Genomic DNA, 21,501 nt, shown 5'->3' on the forward strand with positions numbered 1-21,501 from the left:
GGCTGGAAATTACTATAGAAACACCAGGAGCTCTGGGGAGGGGGATGCTCATCAATCGCCACCGGGAAACAGCGTGCTTTCTCTCGCTATCTGTTTGGTAACTCTTTACATTACAGTCTCAGAGAAAGATTACGTAATGAATTACAATATTAAGTGTATTTAAAAGCAGTTGCACAAAATATTTTCATATTAGCTTTAGACACCCTGGTTCATAACACTGTCAAAAAGACTGTCAGCTCAGGTTGTGTGACACAACAATTAGCTAAAGTACACTGGTTAAAACGAAATGTTAGTCTGGTAAACTAATGTGCTTCATGTGACAAAAACCTAAACACACTGGTTTTATTCAAGTCAAAATTATAATTTAATATGACTTGACTTCAATTAAATCAGCTACATTTATTTACACTAACAAAAGTCATTTTAAAGGTTAGAAACAGTACCATACAAGGGAACATTCCCTCAATGAAAATGAAAATTCCTTCACACTCATGTATTTTAAAACCTGTGGAATAGCCTACAAAATAAGCTATTATGAATAAAACCAGGGTCCTAAAAAATGAAAGTGAATTTTTATGAATATATTTTATGTTCCACTGAATAAATAATGCAGGTTTGGAAACAACATGGGTAAACTATCCCTTTAAAGTAACAAATGCACAATATCGCTAATTGTGTACTTAACATGCTAGGTTCTTTTGTATTTCTTAGTACTTGCTATAGAGTAATTACAATAGACAGTGTAAAGTATTTTCTATTCAGTTACTTGATGAGGTGTTTAAAGTGACTTCTATCTGAAGACATCTATGATAACATGTAGACAATTGAAATAGAATTGGGTGCTTAAAGCTGCAGTCCGTAGCTTTTCCTCTTTGTCGCCGTCTCTCTGTTCGAAATCTGTAACTGCAGTGATTCGCGGAATTATCATCTTTACGTGGGTTGTAAATCGGCATGAAACAGCGCGGATGAACACAGTGCTTTGAGGCGAGTGCTGCTGTCAATCACCGCGCTGTGTGGATACTGTCATACAGAATCACAGATTCACTTTTTGAAAGTTTGACCACCAACATAAGAATTTTCATAAGAAAATGTCTTCTGAACAAGTAAAATCCATTTTTGTTCTGACCAACTAAGGGGGAAAAAACATTCGACATGATAAGCTTCGTTAGATTTAATCAACGCGATTTACAGCAACCGTGCAAATTATAGCCTACTTTGTTCTCAAATTGTTCATGTTAACAACATCAGCATTGCGTGACTAATGTTAAATTTAATGTGTTTATGGTTAGCAGCTACCTGTGTAGTTCAGAATTCATATTCTCCATAATAGCAAAACGAGAAAGGCACAACAAAGGAAACCCCATAACTGTGTGAATTAAGAAAACGTACTGTTACACGATTGAACTATTGAAATGTCTTACTTGTTCAGCAGAAAAAAGCCGTCTCTTCTTCCGTTTTGAACCCCTTCAAAACAAGGAGTTCACTCACTTTTCAAAAGCCCCGCCGATGTTTAAATCCTTGTGTTCGCATGAGACGGTTTCTTTCTCTTTCTCTAGCCACCTTAAATCCGAAGTACGAAGTCTTTTGGGTTTTATAACTGCTGAATCTCCAGTTGACACTGATGATTGTTGTTTGGATCTCTCTGGATGCCATAAGTTTAATAATGTAAAGTGCTGCGAGAAAAGCCTATACATCTAAACATCTCGTCACGCGCAGTATAGCCGGCTAGCCGAAACTCCTTCTTTATGTGTACGGGTGTGACGTAATAACGCAAAGACATGCTCGAATTTCCCGCGGAAACCCACCAGTACCACTGGAATTAAAATCATTATTACAAGCTAACCGTTTTGAATCTATATGGCAAGCAGATAGTTTTGACCACTGGCAGAATAAGTTTTTTTTTATATAATTATTTTGGATTATTTTTAACTTAAAAAAGTTACGGACAGCAGCTTTAAGGTGAGACACTACAGGCAAAAACAGTGTTTTTTTCATGCATCTATCAATTTCGAGATTTTTGGCTTTTTGGCTTTTCATAAAGTGTTTTTTAGACTAGTGGACAGAAAACATCCAAAATACACTTTTAACTGTAGAGCACTTAATCTATTTGCATCTGTAGATTTCAATTGCAGTAGCCTATTTATATTTAAAGGCCGTTTTCTCAAAATGAGTTTTTCCTCATTGAGCCAGACATATCCACTTCAGCAACACTTACATACACCATACTTTACAGTTTTATTCTTATCTATATTCTGAAGTTTTTTACAGAGGGGTTTGGTCATATATAATTTTCCTGATTTTATACAACATTTTATTCCTAAAAAATGGCGAATTTATTATTTTATTTTTGGCTGTTTGACAGTATTTTCTGATTTGTGTAGTGTTAAAAAGAGATATCCAAAATCCCCTCTGTAAAAACCTTTGACTCTAATATGTAGTGATATGTATTAATATTCACTCCAAAAAAATTAAACAAGAATTATAAATCTGACTTCGTTCTAGAAATGTATATTTAATAGATGTTTTTTTTTGTTTTGTTTTTTACCCTACTCACCTGGGCTGTCTCACCTTAATTGAAACAGGAAAAATGTTTGAAATGTGCACTGAGATATTTTTGAATTTGTCAAATATAATTTTATTGTCATTGATTAATGTGTGTTTAAAACAAAAAAGACTGGAGTGGGGCTCTATTTTGTGTTCACATAAAGTCCCAACCAACAATAATCAATGTGTTGACACTACTGTACCTCTTAATTTTGTTAGAAGCATTGGCTGTGGATTTGAACATCTTTATTTTGCAATGTTAACCAAAACAAATGCTAATTTAATTTAATATTTGTGCTAGTTTGATATGCATTTTGTGCATACATTGTATATAACTGCACTCACATTACTGAATGTGTATTATTAACATGCCTGTACTAAAAGCTCAACAGTAAGGTCCAGAAGAAAGAATGCAATTCATTACATTTATTAATTTAAAAGGAGAACCATTTAAAAGCTCTTGGTGAATTCCTGGTGACAAACTACACTTTCTAAAATCCTGAAGCACAATCCACCAATCAGAGAAGTCCTGTTACCATAGATATTCAAGCAGGAACAGTGCACCCCCAGTGGCATAGGTGTCCCATTCATTTCCCGTTCATTTTCCCCATTGATATTCCAGATATTCATTTAAAAAAATGTAATACATTTGCAACCACATTTAATAATAAACTAAATCTTTTTATCAAAATAAGTATTCCATTTACAATATGATTAACTATTCAAATATATATAAAACAGAGGAAAACACACACACACGTTGGGTTTCCATGTTTTATGGGGACATTCCATTGACGTAATGGATTTTATACTGTACAAACTGTATATTATATCCCTATACACTAACCCTACCCCTAAACCTACTCATAACAGAAAACGTTCTGCTATTTTGGTCAAAATTTACTAGTATTACTATACTTGTGCATGGGGACATTTGGTCCCCATAATGTAGAGGATGCCAGGACCACACACATTTTTACTATGTTATAAAGCCCTTTTAAAGCAACACTAAGTAAGATTTTTTTACCTTAAAATAATGTTTCCAAAATCGTTTCAGTGGTTCATCAAGTCGTAACAGGGTGAAAGGCACTTATGCCTCCGCTTTGCGGTCCTATATCTGCTATAACCACGCTATGTAAGATTGCCAGATCGGGTCGAGTTTCTGTAGTTCTAATGAGACATAAGAAAACTACAAATTTGACTTGCTTTACGTCAAGCGTTACAACAATAGTCATTAGTGTTGTCAAAAATATCGATATTTCGATAAATATCGATACTGAAATATCTGAACGGTACCAATACTAATTTCCCGAAGTATCGATACTCAGGCGCGTTGACAAACACCACACGTGACGCACTCGTCTCATTCGCTCTGGTTAAATAGCAAAAGTGAAGTGAATGGAAAGATGGCGAGGGCGGCGCCCCCGCGACCGGCTTTGGTTGTTTGATAAAGAACACCGCGAGCGGGCATGTCGGAGAATAGCGCGGACACGCGTAAAAAACACACCGCGAGCGAGCATGTCGGAGTCGGAGAATAGCGTGGACACGCGCTACACACCGCGAGCGGGCATGTCGGAGAATAGTGCGGACGCGAGCGGGCATGTCGGAGAATAGCGCGGACACGAGCTACACACCGCGAGCGGGCATGTCCGGAGAATAGCTCGGACACGCGAGCGGGCTGCGGGCACCCAACAGATTGTTTGACTATCAATAATCCCTCACATCCCTCATTTTTTAAAAATGATTGTATAGGTGAAAACAGACTTAAGGAACAGGCTCCAGGGGTAGGCTACTATTTAGCAGCATATGCTCAGCATCAGGGGTGTTTGTTGTTTGGACAGACCTGCCCCCACTGCTAAAAAAAGTCCTCAAGGAAACACTGTAACTCTTCTCATTTGAACTTTTCTGAAACATTAACCAAGATGGCCTAGTATTGTTGTTGATAAGAGTCTGTCTCGTTTTAATTCTTAAAGTTAACATAATCTGACTGAGGAATCTTAGACAAGTAAATATTGTAACTGTGGTCAAATGTAAATTAACTGGTGCCTATTTACCTTTATTCAAAAATTATTATTTAATTCTGCAATTTTCCTTCATTAGCGATTATCATCAATTTGATTACACAGATATTAATTAAACTAAACAGCTATCTCTGAATTCAATAATGACATGCCTTTAACTGAAAATTGAATGTTTAATCTTATTATTATACATTACTGACTCTCTATCCTCCAATTTGATACTGTTAAGGGCTTTTTTGTTACAGTATATTTTAATCTTTGATAACAGTAGGTAATAAAACTACATCATGTTAGCTCTGGTCCAATTAAAAAATATAAACAAATAGAACTCAGGACATTTTTGTTCGTGTAAAATATACCTCATTGTCATGTTCTAGACTTGTTATATTTAGCTTTAAATTAAAAAAATACCCCCTTAATATTGTGGCAGCTTTTTCTCCGTGGTATCGAAAATGGTATCGAATATCGATATTTTTCAAGGTATCGTATCGAAGTTAGAAATTCTAGTATCGTGACAACACTAATAGTCATTATTTTGTTTTTCTTCGTTTCTGATGTCGCAACACATCATACTTTCATGAAATCATGCAACATACTCTACCTTCTCTGTGGACATTGTTCATTCTAAAGCCGGTGCTGGATAAACAACGAGCATGTGTGCGACAGTAGGCTGCGGTAGGCTGAATTATTTACGACAGCGGTAATGGACAATTCCGCTTCCAACCTGTAGGGTGACTGCAGAGGAAAAGTAACTTGGTGTTGCTTTAAAGGGATAGTTCACTTTGAAATTAATTTTTGATATGTTTTAGCTTACCTCAAGGGCATCCAAGATGTAGGTGTCTTTGTGTCCACAATATTTTCAATTTTGATATTTTTAGGTCAAACCGTTCTTGTCTGTCAGTCGTATAATGCAGGTCTATGGTCACCACCTCAAAGAGCATGCACAGAGAAGTCCAAATTAAACATGATTTAATGACTCGTAAATGTAAGTACACATTGATGGCCTAAGACACGAAACGAGCGGTTTGTGTGAGAAAACGAACAGTATTTATATCGTTTTTACCTCTTGTAAACACAGCCAGGTCCAAGTGATCTGAGGGCGCCGGCGGTTCGGTCTTTTCCGGAAAGCACCGGAAGTGAAACCTTAAGCATGTACGTCACTCATTGTTAACACAGAGCAGAGATTGTAGGTAAGACGGCTAATTAAAAGGGTACTAATTTCCGCTTATTCGGGATGTTTAAACCGTCGTAAAAGAAAACAATTCCAAAAAAATAAAAAATAAAACAATTGTATGAGTGACGTACAGGTGCGAGAGATCACTTCCGGTGCTTTCCGGAAAAGACCGAACCGCCGGCGCCGTCAGATCACTTGGACCTGGCTGTGTTTACAAGAGGTAAAAACGATATAAATACTGTTCGTTTTCTCACACAAACCGCTCGTTTCGTGTCTTAGGCCATCAATGTGTACTTACATTTACGAGTCATTAAATCATGTTTAATTTGGACTTCTCTGTGCATGCTCTTTGAGGTGGTGACCATAGACCTGCATTATATGACTGACAGACAAGAACGGTTTGACCTAAAAATATCAAAATTGAAAATACTGTGGACACAAAGACACCTACATCTTGGATGCCCTTGAGGTAAGCTAAAACATATCAAAAATTAATTTCAAAGTGAACTATCCCTTTAAGGAACTTGCAGCCTCCCTGCCATACATGCTCAGCTGACACAATTTACACTACTACCATTCAAATGTTTGGGGTCAGTAAGATTTGCTTTTAATAAATACTTTTATTCAGCAATGCTGCATTAAACTGATCAAAAATGATAAAGACTTTTACATTGTTACCAAAATTTTATTTCAAATAAACAATGTTCTTTTGTCTGTGAAAAAATAGTGCATCCGTATTCAGAGCGTTTCACTTTTTCCACATTGTGTTACCATATGTTACAGCCCTATTCCAAAATGGATTAAATTCATTATTCTCCTCAATTCTACAAATACCCCATAATGACAATGCAAAAAAAGTTTGTTTGAAATCTTTGCAAATTTATTAAAAATGAAAAACAAGAAATCACATGTACATAAGTATTCACAGCCCTTGCTCAATACTTTGTAGAAGCACCTTTTGCACCAATTACAGCCTCAAGTTTTTTTGAGCATGATGCTACAAGCTTGGCACACCTATTTTTGGGCAGTTTCTCCCATTCTTCTTTGCAGAACCTCTCAAGCTTCATCAGGTTGGATGGGGAGCGTCAGTGCACAGCCATTTTCAGATCTCTCCAGGGATGTTCAATCGAGTTCAAGACTGGGCTCTAGCTCGGCCACTCAAGGACATTCACAGAGTTGTCCCGTAGCCACTCCTGTTATCTTGGCTGTGTTCTTAGGGTCGTTGTCCTGTTGAAAGGCATGGCACATGGCCACTGCTGACCAAAGTGCTGTACAAATCTAACAACTTCAGACAATAAAATACATAAATTCATAAACTGACAGGAACACACACAAATTCCTAAAATAACATTGAACCAAAAGAAAAAATAAGTCTTCAATGAGGATTTAAAGCTATCAACATTGGAAGACAGCCTTATGTGTTCCGGCAAATCATTCCACAGATGTGGAGCAGCAACAGAAAAGGCACGATCACCGGAAGATCGAAAGAACAGGAAGATGGAAGATGAACCACCGCCCCAGTCTGAGGTCCAGAGCGCTCTGGAGCAAGTTTTCATCAAGGATGTCTCTGTACATTGCTGCATTCATCTTTCCCTCAATCCCGACTAGTCTCCCAGTTCCTGCCGCCGAAAAACATCCCCACAGTATGGTGCTGCCACCACCATGCTTCATTGTAGGGATGGTATTTGCCAGGTGATGAGCAGTGCCTGGTTTCCTCCAGACATGATGCTTGCCATTCAGGCCAAAGAGTTCCATCTTTGTTTCATCAGACCAGAGAATTGTTTCTCATGGTCTGAGAGTCCTTCAGGTGCCTTTCGGCAAACTCCAGATGGGCTGTCATGTGCCTTTTACTGAGAAGTGGCTTCCGTCTGGCCACTCTACCATACAGGCCTGATTGGTGGAGTGCTGCAGAGATGGTTGTTCTTCTGGAAGGTTCTCCTCTCTCCACAGAGAAACGCTGGAGTTCTGTCAGAGTGACCATCGGTTTTCTTGGTCACCTCCCTGACTAAGGCCCTTCTCCCCCAATCGCTTAGTTTGGCCGGGCGGCCAGCTCTAGGAAGAGTCCTGGTGGTTCCAAAACGTCTTCCATTTACGGATAGAGGCCACTGTGTTCATTGGGACCTTCAATGCTGCATACATTTTTTTCTGTACTCTTCCCCAGATCTGTGCCTCGATACAATCCTGTCTCGGAGGTCTACAGACAATTCCTTGGACTTCATGGCTTGGTTTGTGCTCTGACATGCACTGTTAACTGTGGGACCTTATATAAACTGGTGTGTGCCTTTCCAAATCATGTCCAATCAACTGAATTTACCACAGGTGGATTCCAATCAAGTTGTAGAAACATCTCAAGGATGATGAGTGGAAACAGGATGCACCTGAGCTCAATTTTGAGTGTCATAACAAAGGCTGTGAATACTTATGTACATGTGATTTTTTCGGGGGGGGGGGGTTATTTGTAATAAATTTGCAAAGATTTCAAACAAACTTCTTTCACGTTGTCATTATGGAGTATTGTTTGTAGAATTTCTAGGAAAATAATTAATTTAATCCATTTTGGAATAAGGCTATAACATAACAAAATGTGGAAAAAATTAAGCGCTGTGAATACTTTCCAGATGTATGTATCACAGTTATCCTGAAAATATTGTTTTCACAACTGTTTTTAACTGATAATAATAAGAAATGTTTTTGGGCATCTTATCAGCATATTAGAATGATTTCTGAAGGATCATGTGACTCTGAAGACTGGATTAATGGCTGCTGAAAAATCAGCTTTTCCATCACAGGAATAAATTACATTTTAAAATATTTTTGCAGCATTGGTGAGCATAAGAGAATTTCAAAAACATAAAATAAATCGTATCAACCTCTCAATTTTTTTAAATGACAGTGTTGTATATATGGTGTTTACTAAAAGGTTTTACATCATATTTTTAAGACCACAGTTTTTTCATTAGGATGTATTGGTTTGGAGTTACATTATTTTAGCTCTTTAGGCTCAAGGTAAGCAACCTTAACTACTAGATCAGTATGAAGTCAGCTATCAAAACAGGTGCCCAAGTGTTTAATGTAGTTACATGTAAATTGTAAGAGATTTTTTTCAACTACATTAGATTACAACAACAAATTTGTTTTTGAGAGTCAGATCAGATGGATATAATAACAATTGCACACTATCTCTATTCATTGTGCTGGTGAGGTGAGCTCTTTAAATAAATGCTTTCACAGCCACTTCGCAGTTTTAGACCATTATGCATGGACACATCTGTGTCAGTCCAAACCTCCCTTACCACAAGCACATTTTATCTTATGAGCATCCCCTTAATCCTCCTGGGAAATCTGCAGAGATGGTCCTAACTGTCAGCAGACAGAGACAAGAAATCGAGAGTATTTGTAACTTGGGAATGGAATGGGCCAAACATGGCAGCCCATGACTGGCTCTGTGCCTGTCTCTTCCTACAGGTGTGTGTGTGTGTGTGTGTGGTCCTGGTAAACCCTATCATCTAATCACGTTCTCTGGGGTATATAACCCAGCCAACATTTGTATGTGGGGCCCATATGGGTATGAAATGGGCTGAAAATGGGCTATATATGGGCTTGTCCGCAGGTTCCATAATGGCTCCATGTTAATTGCCCAGATGGATTTCATGCAGGATTGTACTTGCTACTAGGTGGGACCCAAGTGGGCAACATGCACAAGACCTATCTCGGTCCAGCTTTAAAGGGATAGTTCGGCCAAAAATGATATTTAACACATGCATTACTCACCCTCAAGCCGTTCGAGATGCATATGTCAATCTTGTTTCAGACGAACACATTTTCAGTTATTTTTAGAAAATGTCTTAGACCCTTCAGTGGATATAATGTGAAGCAATGGGGTCCACCTCCTTCAAGTCCCAAAATGTGCATAACATCCTTCACAAAAGTAATCCATCCGGCTCCAGGGGGATAAACGAAGGCCTTCTGAGGGTAATCCGTGCGGTTTTGTCGTAAAAATATACATATTTAAAAATTTATAAATGAAAATATCTGACTTCCGGCAACGATCGACGCGTGTTCACGGGTGATGGAAGTCGGCGTACGAGGTAGGACGTAGCGTAGGAACCGTCGTGACGTAGAACGAACGCGCCTGCGCAGCCAGAGAGCAGAGCAAAACAACGTCTACGTCACGACGGTTCCTACGCTACGTCCTACCTCGTACGCCGACTTCCATCACCCGTGAATGCGCGTCGATCGTTGCCGGAAGTCAGATATTTTCATTTATAAAGTTTTAAATATGTATATTTTTACGACAAAACCGCACGGATTACCCTCAGAAGGCCTTCGTTTATCCCCCTGGAGCCGGATGGATTACTTTTGTGAAGGATGTATGCACATTTTGGGACTTGAAGGAGGTGGACCCCATTGCTTCACATTATATCCACTGAAGGGTCTAAGACATTTTCTAAAATAACTGAAAATGTGTTCGTCTGAAACAAGATTGACATATGCATCTCGAACGGCTTGAGGGTGAGTAATGCATGGGTTAAATATCATTTTTGGCCGAACTATCCCTTTAAGCAACTTCTTAGCTTAGGCCTACCTTCTTCTGATGACGCAACTCAAGCTCCTTCCCTTCTCCACCTTAGGCCGGTGGGGTGGGATCTAAAAGCTCGTTCTCAATTGAAAGAAAAACTTTACCCATTGACAGCATTCCAAACACGTTTTCCTATACATTTTTGCCCTATTATTATATGTTCAAGCGAACTCATGAAATGAGGACAATGAATGCCTCAAGAAACTATGGAGGCCTGTTTTATGCCACATAAGAAAATAAAGCATGCTTTAATAATGAGTTAAAGACCCACTCCGATGAAAATAATGTTTTTCTAGGTGTTAACATGTTCTTGTGGCATTTTTCTGATGTTAGAGGACATATCTTGAGAAAAATCAGCTCAAAGTTGTGTTTCTGAGTATTTCTACATTCAAATGGCTGTGAATCATAGCAGACGCTAAAATGCTGGCTAAAATCGACTGGAGTTGTGACGTAGTAACTCCACTGGGCGTCTCCACACGCGACGTCTTGGAGTGAAATAATGATCGGTGATCGGTGATAACTTTGATTAACTTCGGATAATAATAATTAACGTGAATATAATACTGTTGCCCCACCGGTATTGGGGATGTAAGCTAGCGGGAGAGACAGAGCTCTCAGCAACGGGCAGGGGGAGGGTCGTCTCCGTGCCAACGGCTCCGCCCACAACGCAGAGGCGAATTGCTTATGAGCTACTGCCGCTCTGCTGAAGCGAAGTCCCAGGAAACGGCACAGGTTTTGTGATTTTGGCTAAAAATGGCATAATCATAATTTAAAGACCACTGGGAATGTTTAAAAATAGCTCAAAATATGATCGGAGTGGGACTTTAAGTTAAAATTATGGCAAAAAGGAAATTATGAGATTTATTTTTATTTATGTCATAATTTTGACTTAGTATGTCATAATAAAGATGTTTTCCCGTTATGTAGCAGAAATGGACTTCCATAAGAAACAGAATTGTTTGTTTCATAGTGGGTTTACTATGAGTGAACTATTATATGATTTTATATAATATGTTTTTTGAAAATATTTTTTGAAGTTTTCTTTGATAGGTAGGTTTAGGATTAGGGGATAGAATATACACTGTGTACAGTATAAAAATCATTATGTCTGATGTCCCCATAAAACATGGAAGCTTTTTAGTAAATTTTGGTTTCTTATTTCTCATAGTTTTTACAATAATTTAGCAATTTTACAAAAAGATTGCAGTTTGGTTGCAATTGGATCACATTGCAACATCAACATTTTTTACATTCTAGAAATCGCTTTAAAAATTATGTAATCAAAATATATGTAATGTGTGAAGTTTACATATTCGGATTAAATTATCACTACTAATCTGTCACTTTGAGAAAAGTCAATTTGTCACAAATTAGGTGTCACAAACTCCCTGTTTTCATTTCGTTTTCATAAACTTTCTATTTGTTTTTATCAGTCACCTGTTTTCCTTTGTTACAGTTTCCCTCTCTTTGTTTGTTACCATGGTTTCTGGTTAATGATGAGTCATCACCTGTTTGTTATTTGAGCTCAATCACCATGTGTATTTAAGTTCCTCCTTTTCATGCAGTTGTTCAGTGATATTGTGTGATACATGCTGTTATGCTGCCTTCCTGCATTGGATTAACTAAGTTTGTTTAATTAAAGAACCTTTTTGTTTATTGAAACTCGTTTAAATGTTTTCATCATCTGGACCAGATCGTGACTTTAGGCTTTTTATTTAGTTAGTTTTACACAGTCAAAATAAACAATTTGGCAATATTGTCCAAAGTAGGCTTTTAAATCGCCTCAGAATGTCTATATAACTTTTTTTTTTTTTACTAAAAGCTTTAAGTTGACAAAGGGGGTTATTATAAAATGTGTGAAACTATTCATATTTCAACTTTGACCATGGAAAAGACTTAGAAAGTAAAAAACGACACGCATACATTTCTCATTTGTGCAATAATTGTGTTTTTTTTTTGTGTTTTTTTCACAAATCGTCTCGGTTACGGATGTAACCCTCGTTCCCTGAGTAGGGAACGGAGACGTTCCGTCGGATGACGACGAATGGGGGTTTCGCTTAGAAGCCAATCAACTTCAAATACTTCAAAACGAGCCAATGGCAAAGAAATGCCATGGGTCTGCGGAATTTGCATAGCGTAACTCCGCCTCACCTCGTGAGTATATAAGGAGAACGCTGGCAGCAAACCGGCATGTTTCTTCGCTGAGGAGCCAACCTGAGTTCAGGCGATCCCCGCGGTACAGCGGAAGTGGCAGGAAGACGGAACGTCTCCGTTCCCTACTCAGGGAACGAGGGTTACATCCGTAACCGAGACGTTCCCTTTCGTTGTCACTCCGAGTTCCGTCGGATGACGACGAATGGGGATACCAGTCTAATCACGCCATTTCTCAGCTGTCTTCCAGTGCCCTGCGTAAATCTGAGATCCCTGTCGTGAGACTAGCACGGACGAAGGACTCCTATTTAACACAGGAATACCAAGGTACACTGGGGAGCATATCCCAGATCTTAGGGAAGTATGCAATTACTGCCAACCCAGAGGGGGGGACTTAAGAATACACATATGACCCGAGGGATGCATATGGGGAATCACTGGGGTGTCCAGCCGCAGGTGGAATATTTCAACCCCAGGGGTGGCAAGGTGGCTTGCCAAGGGAAAGACACATGCTCAGAGAGGCTTACAGTGGGAATACACATGTGGGGGTAGCTCCGGGAGGTACCATGCACACGGGAGGCACCTAGCCGACGCGCAGGCAAGAGACACTGGCGCCGACGTCAGGAGTGCTGGAGGAACTCAGGGCTTTCGGAGAAGCTCACCTGAGGAGAATATCGCACGTATCCAGTCCGTGGAGTGGAGTGGCGAGCAAGCGAAGACACCTGAGCGGGTCCGGTACTAGCTGGTTGAAGCGAGTACATGAGAGGACACTGGCTCCACTCGGAGATTGTAGAATCTGGCGAATGTGTTAGGTGTCGCCCAGCCTGCAGCTCTGCAGATGTCTGTTAGCGAGGCGCCATGCGCTAGAGCCCAAGAGGATGCCACACTCCGGGTGGAGTGGGCAGTCACACCAAGGGGGCACGGTCGACCTTGCTGCTGGTATGCCAAAGCAATGGCGTCCACTATCCAGTGAGACAACCTTTGCTTGGAGAGAGCCTTTCCCTTCAGCTTCCCACCATAACAGACAAAGAGCTGGTCTGAGGTCCTGAAACACTGCGTTCTGTCTACATAGATGCGAAGAGCACGTACTGGACAGAGCAGTGCCAAGGCTGGGTCTGCCTCCTCCGGGGGCAGCGCTTGTAGGTTCACCACCTGGTCCCGGAAGGGAGTGGTAGGAACCTTGGGCACATATCCAAGCCGGGGTCTCAGGAACACGTGAGAATAGCCCGGCCCGAGTTCTAGGCACGCTTCGTCAACGGAGAATGCGTGCAGGTCCCCCACCCTCTTAACGGAGGCCAATGCAGTCAGAAGCGCTGTCTTCATAGATAGGAAGTTTAGCTCGACTGACTGCAAAGGCTCAAAGGGAGCACTACGCAGGGCAGTTAGGACCACTGCGAGGTCCCAAGAGGGTACGAGAGGAGGGCGAGGAGGATTCAGTCTCCTCGCTCCTCTCAGGAACCTGACGATCAGGTCATGCTTCCCCACCGACTTACCTTCTATAAGATCATGCTGTGCGGCAATAGCGGCGACATAGACCTTGAGGGTGGAGGGAGACAGCCTTCGCTCCAACCCCTCTTGAAGGAAGGAAAGCACGACGCTGATCGAACATCTCCGGGGGTCTTCTCGGTGAGAAGAGCACCAGTTGACGAAGAGGTTCCACTTCAACGCATAGAGGTGTCTCGTGGACGACGCTCTAGCGGAAGTGATGGTAGCCGCCACCGCTGGTGGCAGGGTACTCAAACCTGCCTCGTCCCGTCCAGGAGCCACACGTGGAGGTTCCAAAGATCGGGACGAGGGTGCCATAGGGTGCCCCGTCCCTGAGAAAGTAGGTCCTTCCTCAGAGGTATGGGCCAAGGAGGTGCTGTCGCGAGGAGTACAAGTTCGGAGAACCAGGTCCGGGTGGGCCAGTACGGCGCGACCAGAGTGACCTGCTCCTCGTCCTCCCTGACCTTGCGCAGGAGTTGCGCAAGAAGGCTCACTGGGGGAAACGCATATTTGCGGCCCCGCGGCCAGCTGTGCGCCAGAGCATCCGTGCCGAGCGTGCCCTCGGTCAGGGAATAATACTGGGCGCAATGGGTCGAGTCGTGAGAGGCAAACAGATCTATCTGTGCGTCCCCGAACTGGTCCCAAATCAGCTGAACCGTCTGGGGATGGAGTCGCCAATCTCCGGGGAGGGGCTGAAGCCGTGACAGCTCGTCGGCTGCACAGTTCAGGGCTCCAGGGATGAAAATGGCTCGAAGCGACCTCAGATGCTTCTGACTCCATAAGAGGAGGTGGCGGGCGAGTTGCGACATACGGCGGGAGCGCAGACCACCTTGACGGTTGATGTACGCTACGGTCGCGGTATTGTCTGATCGGACTAGTACATGCTGGCCCGAGAGCACGGCTCGGAAGCGGCGCAGGGCGAGCTGTACAGCCAGCAACTCGAGGCAATTGATGTGCCATAAGCGGTGGGGTCCTGTCCAGGAGCCCGCGGCAGCACGTCCATTGCACATGGCACCCCAGCCCGTGGTGGAGGCATCTGTCGTTACAACAACATGCCGGGAAGCTCGTTCCAGAGGCACTCCTGCCCGTAGAAAACTGAGGTTCCCCCACGGGGTGAAGGTCTGACGGCAGGTCGGAGTAACTGGTACTCGGAGCGTGCCGTGTTGCCATGCCCACCTCGGGACTCGGTCGCGAAGCCAAAGCTGAAGCGGTCTCATATGAAGCAATCCGAGCGGCGTTGCCGCGGCTGCAGATGCCATATGCCCCAGGAGCCTCTGAAAAAGTTTCAGTGGAACCGCACTCTTGCCCTCGAACTGTCTCAGGCAAGTCAGCAGTGACTGCGCGCGCTCGCTCGTAAGCTGCGCGGACATGGCGACCGAGTCGATCTCCATACCGAGAAAAGAGATCCTCTGCGCGGGGCAAAGTTTGCTCTTCTCCCAGTTGACCCGAAGGCCCAAACGGGCTACATGGCGGAGTACCAAATCCCTGTGTTCGCAAAGCTGATCTCGAGAGTGAGCTAGAATCAGCCAGTCGTCGAGATAGTTCAGAATGCGAACCCCGTGTTCCCGGAGGGGAACAAGGGCTGCCTCGACGACCTTCGTGAAGACGCGAGGAGACAGGGCTAGCCCGAATGGGAGAACTGCGTACTGATATGCCTGTCCCTCGAAAGCAAACCGTAGGAACGGTCTGTGTCGAGGGAGAATGGAGACATGAAAGTAGGCGTCCTTCAGGTCGATCGCTGCAAACCAATCCTGGTGCCGCACACATTCGAAAACGCGTTTGGCGGTGAGCATCTTGAACGGCAGCCTGTGAAGGGAGCGGTTCAATACGCGCAGGTCCAGGATTGGCCGTAACCCACCGGTTTTCTTCGGGACAATGAAGTAGGGGCTGTAAAACCCGGACCTCATTTCGGCTGGAGGGACAGTCTCGATCGCACCCTTCGCCAGCAGGGTAGCAACCTCCGCTCTCATGATAGGGGCATTGCCACCGACCAAAGTGGAGCGGACTCCCCTGAAGCGGGGAGGAGACCGCGCGAACTGAATCGCGTAGCCGAGCCTGATCGTTCGTGCGACCCAGCGGGACAGGTTGGGAAGCTCTAGCCAGGCTCCCAAGAACTGAACCAGCGGGGTCATGCGAACCACAGACTTCCCGTCGGTGGGGCAGCGAGGCGGTATGACTGACCCAGACGTGGACGGCATAGCGGCCCGATGTGGGGGTGCAGTCATGAACCGCGCCCTGACAGAGGAGACCAGGGAAGGACGAACGTTCCACGGGGGTCTGCTCTGCCAGGGGTCTGGCGACAGAGGGGGATGAGAGTGGTGCGGTCCGGGGACGGCACGCACTGTCATCCGACTCTGGGACAGAGGAGGACGAGGGGTGCACGGCCCGGGGGCGGCGCACCGTGTCGTCCAAGAACTCTGTGTGCTCAGGGATGAACGTGTTATTTCTTTCTTTAACCACATTAGGGTACTGCCCACCCGTGGGTGAGCAGCGGGGAGTGGAGAACAAAAGATTCTCCCCCGGCCCTCCACCGGGGGAAGGAGTGGTCCTGCAACCACCTCCTGAGAAAAACACGTCATCCCTGAGCAGCCCGTCTCAGGAGCGCCGCTTGGCCCGGCGTTTAGCGGGGGGCGGGGCTGGAGAGGGCTGGGGCGCCTTCTTGCGACTTCCTCCGCGACCGGGCCCGGGTGGAGGCTGCTGCTTGGGCCGGGCGGGAGGGGCGGGAGTCGCAGGAGGGCGCCCTCGGCGGCGAACAGACTGAGTACTCTGCCCGGTCGGCTGGGTGGAGGCAGCAGCGGGCCGTCGGGGCAGAATATGCTTGATAGCCTCAGTCTGTTTCTGCGCAGTCGAGAACTGTTGGGCAAAGTCCTCGACTGCACCGCCGAAAAGGCCATCTTGCGATATGGGGGTGTCGAGCAGCCGGGACCGCTCGGCATCCTTCATATCGGCAAGATTGAGCCATAGATGTCTCTCCTGGACCACGGCTGTGGACATCACCAAACCCAGGGAGCGTGCGGTCACCTTCGTCGCTCGGAGAGCAAGGTCGGTGGCGGCGCGCAGCTCATTGAAGAGCCCTGGGTCTGTCCTACCCTCGTGCATGTCCCTGAGCATCTGGGCCTGGTAGACCTGCAGAATGGCCATGGCATGCAAAGAGGTGGCTGCCTGTCCCGCAGCTCTGTAGGACTTCGCCACTAACGTAGACGAGTACCTACAGGCTTTGGATGGGTGCTTTGGCTCACCACGAGACGAAGCGCTCTGAGGACACAGTTGCATCGCAACAGAGCGTTCGACCGGGGGAAGCCCAGTGTACCCACGGGCAGCGGCCTCATCGAGGGGAGGAAAGGCGGATGAAATCATCGAGCGGTCGCGGGAAGACATGGGAGTCTTCCAGGACTTCGAGATTTCATCATGCACGTCCGGGAAGAAAGGTATCGGGGCCTGACGGGGACGGGGATCCGCAGCCTGACCCAAATACCAATCATCCAGCCGCGAGCGCTCGGGGCAGGGCGGAGGGTTCCACTCTAACCCGATGCTCGCGGCGGCTCGAGACAGCATGGCCGTCATCTCTGGATCTGACTCTGGCACAACTGTAGTCACACCCGAAGGCGGCAGCTGTGATGAGTCTTCACTTCCAGCAGACTCAGACCCACCTTGTGATGCTGCAATAGACATGGCATCTTCCTCTGGAGCGCCAAAGGAAACCCGCGGGACACCCGAAGATGATCTCGCCGGAATCCCCTGAACACTCACGGGTTGCAGCATTGGAGAGGGTGCGGCTGGGCACGGACTGATAGTCGGCGCTTGGTTCCAAACCGTCACCCTCAGATCACCCTGGCCACCAGCCGAAGTACTAGCTCTATTTCTAGAGTCAGTAGATCGGGGTGTGGATGAGGGGACCCTCACTCTTGCGAGATCACCGAGTCTTGACCGTAATGCTGCGATGGTCATGTTCCCACAGAGAGAACATGAGTCATCCACGAGTGCTGCTCTAGCGTGATCAATGCCTACCGCAACCAGAAGTGCACGGGCGAGGCATCTTTAAAAAGACGTGCCACGTGCAAGCTCTTTTGTGAGAAAAAGAAACCTGATTGTGTTGAAGCGCTCGGGGAGAAACACACTCGCTGTCGAACCACAGACAGATAAGCAGGAAGTGCGCGCTCGCCGAAGATCGCCGTCACACCAACACCAGAGAATCTTGCTCGTTTGAAGAACTGACAATTTCAGGAATGGCTTGTGGAACGAAGGATTAACTTGGCTCCAAAGCGAAAACATGCCGGTTTGCTGCCAGCGTTCTCCTTATATACTCACGAGGTGAGGCGGAGTTACGCTATGCAAATTCCGCAGACCCATGGCATTTCTTTGCCATTGGCTCGTTTTGAAGTATTTGAAGTTGATTGGCTTCTAAGCGAAACCCCCATTCGTCGTCATCCGACGGAACTCGGAGTGACAACGAAAGGGAACTGAAGACACCTCTTTGGTAATCCACAACAATAAACAAAGGCACTTACTATAACACCTATTTAAAATGCAGTATCAAACTGGACCTTCTATTGAGGTTATAAAACAAACTTTTCAACAAGATTTGAATATGCGTTTTTTTTGTTAAAAAAAAACCCCACCTCAGACATCTGTTGTTTTAAGTGCATGTAGGATAAACACAACATTGTGCTAACTGGGTTGAAGTCAGTATTATTTGTAAACACTTGTTAAATTTAGAACTCTGCTCTATTTTAAATGAGAAAAAAAGGCAGTATTTTCAAATATATTAAAAGTACATTTATTTGCAACAGCAAATGCTTCCTTTAGAGTTTGCACTTGAAGAGCTGTGCCCTCCGGAGTGATTAGGGCAGGGATCCTCAAGATGTATTTCCCTCCAGAGTTCCTAATTTTAATCAAACTCACCTGCCTATAACTTTCTTGTAATTCTGAAGACAGTTGCTATGTCTCAATTCGCATACTAAATTCTAAAAGTATACGAAATCGTAGTATGTTGAAATGAGTAGGCTATTCCAAAGATACATTTTCCCGGTTGGAATCCGAAGTGCAGAACCGTGCACACACTAATGTTGCTCACAACCCAATGCGCGTTGGACAAGGATTCGATTAGAACTATGAACACAAATAAAAAAAATGTTTAAAAAACAACAACTACAAACTACAAACATGGCGAAATATCAACAAACTCTGAAAGGGGTTTGAGTGATTCATAATCAGTATCTAACCTGAAGAAAATATATTTATTCAATGTTATCCACATTATATTTAATCTGTAACAGCATTGTGAACTTTTGTAAAGATACGTTTGCATTAACCTTTAAATGCATCATTATGCAAATTGCAAACACATGAGGAGAGTTATCCGCATGAAAGACCCACGACTGACAGGTCAACGTGCTACTAGTTACATTTATCTCCGAAACGGTAGGAAATTAAATAAAATTTAATTTGGAGGATTTTAACTGTGACGATGATTGGCAGGGCAGTTTAAATGGTTATAGGATGCAAGTATAGCGACATAGCTGTCATTATTATGACGAATCATGTCAATTATGATAAAGTATTATGTCCCAAAGCTTGCCTACCCTTCTGCTACACACTCAGAAGTATGTACTTTTTCTTCACAAAAACAATAAATCCTTTTAGAGCATAGTATAAGTAGGCTTATTGGGACGCAGCACTTGATTAGCTTGTTCGTGTGTGTTTAATTAGGTTTGCACAAAACTTACTTCCAATTAGAATTTCCTTACTAATGCTTCATTCACTGATCATACACTTCCCTTAATTGACCCAATACTGCCCTCTGCAGGACTAAATGGCACATCATTCCCTTTCTTTCGAGGTTTTAAAAACAGGCTAACCAGCTTTGCCACTTAGCTAATATTACATAATTTTCTTTCTTTGCCTATATAATACCACCTCATGTTATTAATTTATAACTACACAGTTCAGTCTCATTTCAGGACAATTATAACCAAATGGGCATTTTGTTACTACCAGTAGCGGCTCCTGACTGTAAATTTAGGTAGGGCAGATTCTAGGTCTTAGTGCTAGTTTATGATAAACATTTTGTAAGCTTTATATTCTAATCGTTGAACCAATGCAGACACACTTTTGGCAAAGGTCTAACGAGTTATTCAGTCTAAGAGTGGTGCTCTAATGTTTATTGACAGTCACGCATAGAATGCTATCTTAGTATTGCCTTAATGTAGTATTTATGGCATCTGAATGTTGTTTTAGAATGTTACAAGTTGTGTAAGAATTACGGTGAGGAAAAGAGTTGTTTCTGTTCTCAAAACAAACATAAAACAAACACAACAGAACTATATAAAGGATATCCACATTAGCATGTTTAAACTTTCATTAATTTGAAATGAACAAATACAGAAAGACAGTTAACTCCTATTACTTATGTTATGAATTGAAGAAACTGCAATGAGCAATATGGCAGAATACATCCCGCCTTCTAAGCAAAAGAGCCATTCACTGATTGGTAAATAATAATAATAATAATAATTTGTTACATTTATATAGCGCTTTTCTGTGTACTCAAAGCGCTTTACATTGAAGGGGGAATCTCCTCAACCACCACCAATGTGCAGCATCCACTTGGATGATGCGACGGCAGCCAAATTGCGCCAGAACGCCCACCACACACCAGCTTATTGGTGGAGAGGAGACAGAGTTATGAAGCCAATCAGTATATGGGGATGATTAGGAGGCCATGATGGACAGAGGCCAATGGGCAAATTTGGCCAGGATGCCGGGGTTAAACCCCTACTCTTTTTTCGAAGAACATCCTGGGATTTTTAATGACCACAGAGAGTCAGGACCTCGGTTTTAACGTCTCATCCGAAGGACGGTGCTCTTTTTGACAGTATAGTGTCCCCATCACTATTATGGGCGTTAGGACACAGACCACAGGGTGAGCACCCCCTGCTGGCCTCACTAACACCTCTTCCAGCAGCAACCTGGTTTTCTCAGGAGGTCTCCCATCCAGGTACTAACCAGGCTCAGCCCTGCTTAGCTTCAGTGGGCAACCAGTCTTGGGCTACAGGGTGATATGGCTGCTGGCTTAAAGTCATTAAGTGGTAAAGTCATTGCGCCACTGCAGCTGCCTAGAAGCTGCCCTCCAGACAGTTTTCCCATAGAAACCTGAGACTCGCGCTCAGGACTGCACATGCGTATTGGATGGTCTAGCCTGAAAAATACGCTTTTTAATACTTTTAGGCATTGCAAATATGGCCACTGAGTAAACAGATTTTCCTTGAAATGGACTTTGATATGAAGAACACTTTGGCGTTTTCTTTCTAACATCCGTTCGGTATCTCACTAAGGGAACGCCTCTGGCTTGACCGACTGTGGAAGCACCAATTACACCACGTCTGTCAGACTGACAGACCAATCGCTACAGCGATCAGGGTGTCCCGCCTCCCTGGTATATAACTCGCTGCAGCCCCCTGCTGCATCATTCTTGCTTTCTTCCCCGTGAAGATTGTGGAAGCTGTACTCACTTTGGACACATTTTGGATTTACTGCTCAGCGGTTTA

At 43.9% G+C, this 21,501-nt stretch overlaps 1 pseudogene; it reads right to left on the reverse strand.

Moving 5' to 3' along the window:
* Positions 1 to 20,909: 20,909 nt before the first annotated feature.
* On the reverse strand, positions 20,910 to 21,026 carry LOC130099464 (5S ribosomal RNA; annotated as a pseudogene).
* Positions 21,027 to 21,501: the final 475 nt, after the last annotated feature.

This window comes from Rhinichthys klamathensis, unplaced genomic scaffold (genome assembly GCF_029890125.1).
Source record: "Rhinichthys klamathensis goyatoka isolate OS25496 unplaced genomic scaffold, OSU_Roscu_1.1 h1tg000229l_1, whole genome shotgun sequence".
Taxonomy (NCBI): domain Eukaryota; kingdom Metazoa; phylum Chordata; class Actinopteri; order Cypriniformes; family Leuciscidae; genus Rhinichthys; species Rhinichthys klamathensis.